Source organism: Anneissia japonica, unplaced genomic scaffold (genome assembly GCF_011630105.1).
Source record: "Anneissia japonica isolate Jap-2015-1 unplaced genomic scaffold, ASM1163010v1 scaffold287921_len548085_cov176, whole genome shotgun sequence".
Taxonomy (NCBI): Eukaryota; Metazoa; Echinodermata; class Crinoidea; order Comatulida; family Comatulidae; genus Anneissia; species Anneissia japonica.
In genome coordinates this window covers 406934-419543 of record NW_022750794.1, presented here as the reverse complement: position 1 = coordinate 419543, position 12610 = coordinate 406934, and the positions used below count along the sequence as shown (strand labels likewise).

Sequence of the window (12610 nt, the reverse complement as noted above, 5' to 3'; positions counted from 1 at the left end):
CATATGCAGTGTATTATTTATACTGTATATATACTATATATGTACTGTAATTATATTAAATTGTTATTGATATATATATATATATATTCATATGCAATGTATTATATTTTCTATATTTTATATTACATACTATTGTAATTATAGATATATAGATATATTATATATATTAGATATATATTAAATTGTTATTATTTATCTATTTTATTTCTAATGACTTACAGTGCTTGCATATAGCTAATTTATAAACTTTGTATATTAAATATAAATATATATTTATGTATTAACTATAATCTGACAATTACATAATAATTTGAAAAACTGAATTATATATATATTCATATGCAATGTATTATATTTTTACAGTATATTGTATACTATACATGTACTGTAATTAGACTATATACTGTAATATATAATATATATTAGATATAAAATATATATCAGATAAAAATGTTTATTATTTATCTATTTTATTTCTAATGATTTATATTTCTTGCATATAGCTAATTTATAAACTTAATTTGTATATATAAATACTCTATAATATAAATATATTTATGTATTAACAGTATAATCTGACAATTATATATTAATTAGGAAAACTGATATGTAGATTCCCTGCTTTCAGCATATTATATATCCTTCAAATCTTTTTCTCGAGCATAAAATGGACACACCACCCACATTTCATTACTAGTAGTTCATATTTTCTAGTTAATTATGTACCACAATTGTGAAAATATATTTATTTAAAATTCTATCTATAAATGTGTTTTAATATATGTTTTAATTTAACTAACTTTTGTCTGTGTAATAACTTAGTTTTAACGGGATAAGTAAAATATTATCGGGAGTTCTAATATATGTTGGGTAAATTCGATTTTGATATTTTGTTGGTGACCTTTTGACCTCACGTGACATAATCAAGCATGCTGTTACACTGTTCTTTATACCAAATGAAAGGGGTTGTACTATTCTATACTTTATTATTAATAACAGCAAAATATATTCAGTTGATAAAAAGGTGTGAGCATAAATGTTACCCCTACCCTATATCATCACCATTTTTCAGCATCATAACTGCTATTTAAAGCTAGTGACGTAAGAGCTCAGTTTTCATTCATATCTAAATCCAATGGTGAATGCATAAAATAGACACGCCCACTTATTTTTGAAGCCATAACTCTGTAGTGATTGAAGCTAAGATGTCCCAATTTTATTAGGCCCTATAAAAAATATTATTAGTTTATCACACTATCTGGGCAGGAAAAGTGATGAGGGAGGGAGGCTTTTTTTTAAATTTTTTATTTTGCTAAAGCCAAATATCACTCTTGGGTTGTTTGCATTGATATTCAAAGTTAAGTACATGACTGAGATAATACAAATAATATCAAACTATTTAATAAAATAAATGAAATAAATTTAAAAAAAAATAAAAAAATTTTCCAGTACCATAGAAGAAGACATACACACAGGGGTTATAAACTAATAATTTTTTTTATTGGGCCTTATATATATGTATTTTTACATGTTGTACTTCAACAAACTTTCATCCATGTTAATTTAGTTTTAACAGGAAAGAAAAACTATTATCACAAGTTTTAATATATATATTGGGTAAAATTTGATGTTGATCTTTGGAAGGTGACCTTTCGACCTCATGTGACATAATTAACAATGTAATTACATTGTCCTTTATACCAAATGATAGGAAATTTATTTTTCTACACGTTGATACTAAAAAAAAGAAAAGATATTCAGTTAGCAAAAAGTTGTGGGCATAAATGTTACCCCCAGCCCCATATCAATCCTTGAACAAAAATGACGGCGGAAGCTGGGGAGGGGGTGGGGCTATTAGCCACCCCCCCCCCACTTTTGTGGCTGTTCCCAGCACCAGTTGACAAACATTTTACAAGCATTTTATGAACGCTGCAATGTCATTATTATTATTATTATTATTATTATTATTATTATTATTATTATTATTATTAATATTATTATCATTATTACCAGTATTGTTTTTATATTATTATTATTATTATGAGTTGAGCAACCAAATGTTGATTGATGTCTGTATAGGCGAATCTGTATAGTTTCCTTGAAACCCACCCTCGCGCATGAGAAAAAAGAATGGACATTTCTTTAAATAAAGTTCTCTGAAGGTTAATTACAGAATTTACAGTACACTGTATTTAATGTGTTACAGGTTGTATAAACTGTATTAAAATAAAAAAAATTTCAAATAAAAAAAATCTTTCGCTTAAATCAGGCATTAGTCATTTGTGAAACAAAAAGATAGGCTATGTCAAGTTTATATTGAACAGTGGTGGTTTCAAGGGGAAGCCCAGTCAGCAAGGGCCCCAACCTCCTAATATTTTTCAAAATGATTTTTAAAAAAATGGAGAAAACAGACAAAATTGTATTCAACTTTTAATCAGAGAGTGCCATTTCTGACCATTTAGAGGTGCGATTAATCATATGGGTGAACATTCCATTTGTACAAAACCCTCCCTGGGTCCCCTCAATTTCGACTTCCTGGACCCGCCACAGTTGGAGTAGGCCTACATTTCTGGGCTACTATAGAAGGGTAATTTTCATCCATCGGGGGAAAAGTGAAGGTTTCGTCAGGAATACCCATATATCAAGGACACCCCTCACGATTGATAATTCATTGATATCGTGGAAGCAATCTCGACTTCGACTTTGTTCAGCAATCAGTGGATGATTCAAGGGGAGGGGGCTAGATTTCAAGTCTGGGAGTGCAATTTCCAGCCATCTAGAGGTACCATAATCGCAAATTTTCTCACCTCAGCCCCAAGTTTTCATCTGGACCGAGCTGGTTTTGGTCGAGTTGGTTTGGGGCCGAAGTGTCGTCTGGGGCAGAGTTGGTTTGGTCCGAGTTGGTTTGGGCCAATTTGGTGTTGGGCCGAAGTGACCTGCTACCCTCGCTAATCATCACAAAAATACTTCTTGTGAACGAAAAGGTACTAGGCTCTACTACCAATTTAAAGTTTTGTAATATCTGCTGGCTGTCTGTGCTGTGGTGGGCAGTATTCTTTATTAAACTACATGTGATAAATTGAAATACTAAACAAAACAAAATTACAGTAGGCTACCTAGGCCTATAAATACCATCCTATTAACACTTTCTTATTTCAGAAAGAGATAATGCCATGCGACCCACTGACAACATTTACTCAGTCGCTAGCCATAAACACTGGAAGGTGTTCTGAAACGCTCGACAACCGCCTAGGCCTGCTAGGCCTAACTAGGCTAGCCTACATACCATGCACGTGCGTGGTTCGACCTAGACTGTTGCCTTTAAAAAAGCATGATTGTTCTCTACTTACATTAAAACTGCGGTGAATTGAATTATTCCACCATTGAACAAAATTTTAGACTTCAAAACAAGTTATCAACGTCTTCAAATTTAATAACTATCTTTTCTTGGAAAACAATCCACGGCTAATCCGTAGGCCTACGTAGGCCTATATAAATAAAACAAATGTAAATATCCAATATTTTATCAAAAAGCGCTCCCAGAACAAGATTGCTGTAACCAAAGAAGCGTCTCATTTGGATTTTGGTAGAGGAACCGAACGGAATCGGAGTCTTGGACAGGGGCTGGTGGGGTGTGCCCCACCCCTCCTCCCCCCACCCCACCCCCCCCCCCCCTCCCCCCACCCCACCAAAAAAAAAAAATTGAGAAAAAAAGAGAAAAAAAAGAGAAAAAGAGAGAGAGAGAGAAAAAGATGATATGTAGTCCTTCAATACTTCAGTTGTGTTGATTTTTTTTATTACGCTGTCATATCGTATTGATGAAGTTATTTACTATAAAGTAGTTGTTGAAAATTAATCATGAAAGAATTAATTTAGTTTTGATATGTTCATTAATCATTTTAGCAATATTATCTGTTCATAATATATAATTATAAATAAAGGCAAGGAATTATGTCTATCACCATGGGATACCAATATCATACTGCATCATATTGATGAAGTTATTTACTATAAAGTAGTTGTTGAAATTAATAATGAAAGAATTATTTTATTTTGATATGCTCATTAATCATTAATGATGAAATAATTATTTTATACCCAATTCTTTCTTCCAATTATTGAACATTTGGTTACTGAATGATAGAATATAGACAAACTACAATTTGGTATAGTAACATCGGTATTTGAGAATTTTATTTATGAGTATATAATATACTTGAGAAATTTATCCATTCTGCTATATTTGAACATGTTAAGTCAAATTGTCTTGTCACAGATGTTCAACATGGATTTTACCCTTCCCGCTCGTGTGTTACACAGCTAACTAACCTCCTCCATAATTGGGCATCGTCACTGGACAAACCACGTCCTCCTAGAATTGAAGTTATTTTTTTGGATTACTCTAAAGCTTTTGATAAATTGCCCCATAACATTCTACTCCACAAACTTGCTACACAGTTTAACATCTGTCTCTTATACACATCTAGATGTGTATAAGAGACCTGTATATAACAGTTCTTTAAACTTAAATTTGACAAAGATAGAAAATTGTTAAATACAGACAATGTATACAAAGAAACCAACCTTGAAAAATAAAAATAGCCTGATCGAGGCTTTAGACTGCCCTCTTGGTTCGTCCCCGCTGTTGGACATGTGGGACTCCTTGTAGGCAAATATGTCCAGGGGTCCGAACCAAGTGTCCGACTAAGAGCCTCGGTCAGAGTCCCAGAATAAAAATCTATAATAGGATTCAAGGAAAGAGCTTTTAATAGCTCTGTAGGTTTTAGACATTATAAAGGGATTGGCAAGTACGTTATTTGGATAGGCAATATTATTTTTGGTACAACGGGGGGACGGGGGCATCCCTACCCTCCCACCCAATGCCGTAGCCAGGATTTTCAAACAGTGCGGGACAGGGTGGACCAACTTTACGCCTAAATTCAAATAATGTGGACCCATTTTCTTAAAAGTTAACCCATTTTACACAAAAATGAAAAATCTGAACCCGTTTTCTTAAAATTTTACCAATTTCAGGCTAAATGTAAGAAATCTGGACCCATTTTTTCAAAAAGTGTCCCAATAGCTGGCTATGGCATTGCTCCCGCCATACCCATCGGACCATGACCAACATCTTACTTCTCATTATCACCCGCCAAGAGAATGATTCGCTTGATTTTCATCCGTCCAGGTAGCTTTTGGATTTTTCGGATTTTGTTCCTCACGTCCAACGCTACGCAGCATTAGTTTATTTGTACAAATGGTTTTTGTTTCTAATTAAAATTAAATTTAAGTTGCTGAGAGAAAGGGGTAGTGTTGGAGAGGGAATCTTATATTGGAAGTTTGCGACTTGTTTTGATGGGGAATAGTACAGTATATACTATCGTTTCACAATTTATGTATTTATAAATTCAAGGTATACACTATAAAGACGAAAATTTGTTTACTGTGGAAAAATTAATTCTCTTAAATTTTCGCTTCACAATTCGTTTGATATGATTTATGTGGTTGTAGCAGTTACTGTACAGTTTTACATATGTTGCTGAAAGTTGCTGTTATGAAAGTGAACTTTCAAATTAATAAACTAAACTAAAAGTAGGGCCTAATTGTTACTCTATTATAATCTATACAGCTGCTACTTTCAGAGCACCGTACAGTAGAAAGTTATTGCAAAGAAACACAGATTATTCAAAAGGGCCAAGCGCCAAGGCAGTACTTTTGCATGGGAGGAATTTAAAAGAGTCCGTAACAATGTCAAACAGTTGTGCCAGGAATCTTATTATGATTATGTGAACCGTTTGTTTACAGGGGATAAAACGCGAAAAGCTTTTTGGCGTTTTGCTCGTGAACGTAAACGTTCACCGGCACCCACTTCGTTTGACATTAATGGGACTGCTAGTTCTTCCCCTTCAGTTATTGCAAATAGTTTCAATAATTACTTTGTTTCAATATTTAATTCTTCGAAAGCCTCTCCCACGGATCCTCCAACGTGTTCCATTCCAATACCTGAACTTTCCTCTATAAATTTTGATATTGTTGATGTGAATTCTAGTTTAAGTAATCTTGACATCAATAAATCCCCCGGCCCAGATGCCGTACACCCGTATATACTTAAAACGGCATCTGATGTACTTGCTTCTCCTCTCTATAATTTATTTAAATTAACTTTAATGAAAGGTAAATTACCATCTTCCTGGAAGATTTCCCATGTTACTCCAATTTTTAAATCTGGAAAAAAAACCTCAATTTTAAATTACCGACCGGTATCTCTGACACCGATATGTTGTAAAATTCTTGAGAAATTTATCCATTCTGCTATATTTGAACATGTTAAGTCAAATTGTCTTGTCACAGATGTTCAACATGAATTTTACCCTTCCCGCTCGTGTGTTACACAGCTAACTAACCTCCTCCATAATTGGGCATCGTCACTGGACAAACCACGTCCTCCTAGAATTGAAGTTATTTTTTTGGATTACTCTAAAGCTTTTGATAAATTGCCCCATAACATTCTGGTCCACAAACTTGCTACACAGTTTAACATTAGAGGGAAAATATGGAAATGGATCCAGTCCTTCCTATCTGATCGCGTCCAGATGGTTGTATTTCAGGGGTCTACTAGTAGCCCACGTACTGTGACCTCTGGGATCCCTCAGGGTAGTGTACTGGGCCCTATGTTGTTTAACTTGTTAATTAATGACCTTGCTTCCTCTTTATCATCTTGTGCCTTATTTGCTGACGACACCATCATTTATAGAGATGTCCATAGCGTTGATGATGAATATTTAGTCCAAAGTGATTTAAATGCACTCTCCGCGTGGTGTGCCTCGAATGAAATGGAATTAAATTCAAATAAAACTAGTATTCTTCACATTACTAGATCTAAAAAGAGTACCGTCCGATTTACTACTTGAATGGCTCCCCAATTCAATCTGTCCTAAATCACTCCCACTTGGGCGTCACTATTAACCATACCTTAACTTGGGATGACCATGTAAAAAATATTACAGCAAGGGCAAACAGGATGATTGGTTATATTGCAAGTATTGCCGGAGGTACTTCATCAGCGGCTATATTTGCATTATATCAAGCTCTTATTATTCCTATACTTGAATATGGCATTCCCGCTTGGCTTCCCCAAACCTTAAAGTTGACTGATAGAATCGAATCTGTACAGCGTAGAGCCACACGTCTAGCATTAAAGCAGAGACGTGGGGACATGGATTATGTTCTTAGATTAGAACAACTGAACTGGCCTCGTTTATCGAGTAGAAGAACTTATCTTTTAATATCATTTGTATGTAAAACACTGATAGGTTCCATTGACTGTAAAAGCGTATGCTTATATATATATACATATATATATATATTATATAAGTATACATAATATATACATTTTTAAACTTTAAACAAGAGAAATCTGTGAGTCGAGTGTGAAACAAATTGTGCCCAATGCAGGATTCGAATGAACCCAGGATTTTCTGCTGTCTATAGAGGCCTTTAATATCAATCAAAAATTGCCGTTAAGTTATATATATATATAAATCACCAAAGAAAGGTACAGTGTTCGAATAAAGGACATAATAATACATCGTATAGCATAGCTCTCAACGAATGTAATCTTAAATAAATGAATAAGTAAATTGTTTAATAAAATATTTCTGACAAGATTCCAACCTGGGACCTCTCGCTGTCAAGGCAAGCGTCATAAACATTAGGCCACAGAGGCTTCATGGTTGAACAGACTCAAATATCACTAGATACCGCTATTACAAGTAAAAGGTAAAACATAGAGAAAATACAAAAGTGTGGAAGGAGGCCTGTATAAGTTTTGAAACATTTAGCACTGAAACATACGCAGGTGCGCAGTCCAAAGATAAATTATAAGTCTTATTAGCATAGCAATGAATTCAAACCTCTGTACAATTTCTATTTACATATTATTTTATAAAACATATTTTTATAAGAATCACGAAATGTCTTGTTACAAATACCATACACAATTGGATTTAACATAGAATCAGCGTATATCGACAAAAAATAAAGAAAATATGAGAGTTTACATCGAGTATATTTGCCTTGGGTTAGAAATGCAAAGTCTTGAAATAATGAAGGCAGCATGCAGATACTAAAACCACCAAGTATTATTAAAGTTACTCGCAATGCTTTGAAGTCGCTTTTCTTGGGATGTACTGCCTGACTGGTTGAGGATGACACCTGACGAGCTTTTCTTTTCGCTTCGCAATATATTCGCAGATGGCAGGTGTATGTTGGAATTGTAATAATCATTTTGCCTATGAAACTGTACTCGTTATACATATTCTCGTTGTACAATGGTGAAAGGAAAAAAGCAAACCAGAGTAGTTCTATGATCCACGTAACAACTAGAAATATCACTACCGATCGATTGTGTACTTTTACAATGTACATATATGGATGCATGATAGCAAAATATCTCTCTCCAACTAAATATAGATGATGAAATAAAGACGAACTTATAGACCATGCCATAATTTTCTGAAGAATCAATCCTAATTTTTCTCCAAGGTAAAAAAAGCGTCCATGAAGAGCAAGACGGAGTACAACTACGACGCCGATAATCCCTGTTAATACATCCACGAACGCCATGCTAGCAAGAATTAGGTAACACGGTTGACGCAATGACCGGATACTGTAGACAGAAATAATTACAAATACATTTCCTATAATAATACAAAGTGTTACAAATCCGAAAGGAATTGACAAAGTTTTAGGAAACACACAAGTTGAAATGAAGCCTGTATTGTTCTCTGCTAGGTTCCCTTCCATGTTCTGGTATCTTTTGCCTTTTATTAAAAAAAAACAAAAACTGGTACTTTTAATCCTTCCGAGACATACTTGCATCGTAAAACAGCGAGTGTTAATAACATGCATTTTCCCATCATCACCTGAGCTAAACCAAACTGTCAAATAAAGGTCAACACAATAGCGTTGTCATTATAAATGATCTCTATTTGACTGTTCTATTTATCGTTTATTTAATGACGGCAAAATTGCTGTCAGCCCAAATTACATTAAACATCGTCCTATTGTTTACCCGTCAATCTATTTGATAAAATATTTATTAGTTTGCATCATATCTAATAAACGTTCAATTTTCTTTATTCACAAAATACATTAAAAATACTCCCAAATTGCAGCCCGAAGGCTAAATTGCCTGTAAGCCTAAACATTTTCATTATATATATAAAAAAATAGATATTAAAGCTCATATAATAAAGCGTACCTACTAACATAATTACACTAACTTAGATGGCGCAGAGTCTACGCCGTTCAGGTATGATCGTCGGAGCTGCCTTGCTGCATATGCCTAACCACCAATTCCATTTCTTTTTTTCTCAAATTTAATATGTGGTGGTTAAATATTAGGCCTATATTTATTATTAACTCAAATTTATTTAAGAATTATAATAATTTATTAAACCGGGCTATTGTTTTTTTTTTAAATTATTATTTTTGTTTCAGAACTTAACTGAAATAATTATAGGCCTACTTAAAATGATGTATGAAAAATAAATTGAACATTGAACTCAATTTTCAATTTTACTTGCTGTACTATTGACAATAAAATTACTTTGAACTTTGAACTGTGAAAGCATGCAAATATCTATCCTGTAGCGTAGGAACACCCAGGCCCATATGATCGACCGTAACTAAGTCCTTGGATCGACATGGGATAGTTTATAGTGTCCTCATATCCGGATAGACGATTATATTTCTGGACGACTTTTTGAATGACTGGAATCTTGGTTCGGTTGTAATTCCCGCTTAATTTGTTCGCTGCTGCGAACTATATAGGCCTACATTGGAACTTTGTTTTGGACTCTTCGCTTTTGGCTTTTTTTTACATATTCGAACATCATAGATACTTGGTCAATGGACAATCATTTTTTTTCTTCAATATGATCAGGTTATTTTAATTTTTTATCCATATTTTCGTAAATCATTCGCTACCTTAATATTCTTCTACGTGCACCAACCTATAAATTAATCGTCAATATACAGACACTGAGAAATACATACCGCATAAGTGACGTAATTTCAGTATTGCATATTACCAAAAACCCATTTTTCATTAACTTGCGCTTGGTTTGTTTTTTTTTCTTCTAAAGCCCTGTCGAGACAATAAATTTTTTTTTGACAAAAACATATGACATTACTAAATATGGTCATGATGACATCACATCATGACTATATATAGGCACATCATGCCTGTATAAGGGCATACATCAGTTTTTTTGTCGAAGAGTCTGGACAGCGATTTAGTTCTAACAAATACATCAAAACATGTTCATGCCCGAGCGCGCAGTTCAAAGCTAAATTCTAAAATCTTATAAACACACTCTATGAATTAGCACTTCTGGCCAATTCTATTTACATATTATTTTATGAAACATATTTTTATAAGAATCACGAAATGTTTTGTTACAAATACCATAGACAATTGGATTTAACATAGAAGCAGCGTATATCGACAACAAATTAAAAAAATATGAGAGTGTGCAGCGAGTAATGTCGCCTTGTGTTTGAAAAACAATGTTGTGAAATAATGAAGGCAGAATGCAGATACTAAAACCACCAAGTATTATTGTAGTTACTCGCGCTGCTTTGAAGTCGCTTCTCTTGGGCTGTACTGCCTGACTGGTTGAAGATGACACCACCTGACGAGCTTTTCTTTTCGCTTCACAATATATACGCAGATGGCAGGCGTACGTTGAAATTATAATAGCTACCTTAGTTATGAGATTAAACTCGTTATAAACATTCTCGCTGTACAATGGTGAGAGGATTATAGCGAACCAGAGTAGTCCTATGATCCACGTAACTACTAGGAATATCACTACCGATCTATTGTGTACTTTCACAATATACATATATGGATGCATGATAGCAAAATATCTCTCTCCAACTAAATATAGATGATGTAATAAAGACGAACTTTTCTTGAAAGTTCGTATTTTTTGCCATTTTATTTCAAAAGAAACTGCTATGCAATCATTGGGTATTTTAATATAATACTTCCGTGAAAAAAACAGCGATTGCTGATGAGAGCAACTCTTGCATTTTCCCGTCATCGCCAGAGCTGAGCTGTCAAATCAAATAAATTGTAAACACGATCGAGTTGTCATTTTAAATCATCTATTTGACCGTTCTCTTTATGTATTATTTATATTATAATTTCACAATTGCTGTTAGCATTATTGATTATTCGTCATAACCTATGCATAATAGACACTGCTGAATCTATATGATGAAATAGCCATTATCTAATAAAGAACGTTCAATTTACTTTATTGACAAATTACAATAAAATTAGTCACAAACTATTCATTCATTATTCAATGTTTTCTACATAAGGTGCAATCATGTATTATGATGTTACAAACTTATACTGTACAATCTATGCGAAATACATACGGAAAATTCCTGATAAAAATGTTTTTTTTTTCAAATTTCCCGAAAATGGTATATTTATTTATTTATTTACAAACATATTTTACATGGACAACATTTTCGTATAAAAAAAAATGTCTAAGAAATGGTCCATGAATTAAATATAAAGCAAACAATTTACAAAGTTTATTCTGTAAGCTCAATGGTTTTGCTAGTTGCCTCTCATCATTATATTAGCTTATTCTGCCATTAATTACTGTACTTAAAATATTCTTCTGCTCGCCAATTGTATTTCATTTAAACCGTTATTTCATGGTCTGACGGAACCACATCTGGATTCATAGATGCAGAATTTAACTAGAATTATTAAATATATTAACACATTTTTCCACAGGTACATGATCAGACATATATAATACATTCTTTTGAGAGAGCATTTAGTAATCCAAGTCCTTATTACAAAAGTGTAAATGACGATAGATGAATCACAAGTTATGAGAGGTGTAAAAGTAATATTATTATTGAAAAGAGTGGATGGATCAGAGGTGCATATGAAATTGCAGACTTAGCATCTGAAATTTAATACCACATTTAACATTGCCAGAAGAGTGAGAATTGAAGTTTAAAAGATGGGAGAATAGATTCAACCCAGCAAACACAAAACGTTCTTATATTGTTCGCGAAGGTAACGTAGTGGTTAGGTATGTCACAAAATAACGTTCACACAACGTTGTAAGAACGTTCCTTCAAACGTTGTATGGTTGTGAAATAAGGTTATAAGTACGTAAATATGGTTCTACAAAATAACGTTTTTATCACCAAACTGTAACGTTATTATAACGTTCTTAGAACGTGATATCGTTAGCTGGGAAGATTAAGGCGTTGTCTTTTAGATAGTAGAGGGGTGGGGGACTTCAAAGAGATGGCGTAATTGATTATCTTTATTGAGGATTTGATTGTCAGTTTAGTTGGCGGGTAAGAGAACTTATGCTGGGATGGTAGTCGAGAACGAGAGGAACAATGATAACGGTCCAAATATTATCAGTATTATATCAAAATTTTCACTTGTTAAATTTGACAAAACAACTACTATTTGAAATTTCAAATTTATTCATGATTATTATTTATCTATATTTAGTAAACATTCACTCTCTGGATTTTATATTATATTATATTATAT

General features: G+C 33.3%; 1 long non-coding RNA gene across 1 annotated transcript in view; it reads right to left on the bottom strand.

Annotated features, from left to right (window-relative positions):
- Positions 1 to 3521, bottom strand: part of LOC117121542 — an 8074-nt gene extending 4553 nt beyond the window's left edge. The window contains exon 1 of the long non-coding RNA XR_004447579.1: positions 3351 to 3521. This is a non-coding gene — a long non-coding RNA (uncharacterized LOC117121542). The remainder of the gene's footprint in view (positions 1 to 3350) is intronic.
- Between the last annotated feature and the right edge of the window lie 9089 nt (positions 3522 to 12610).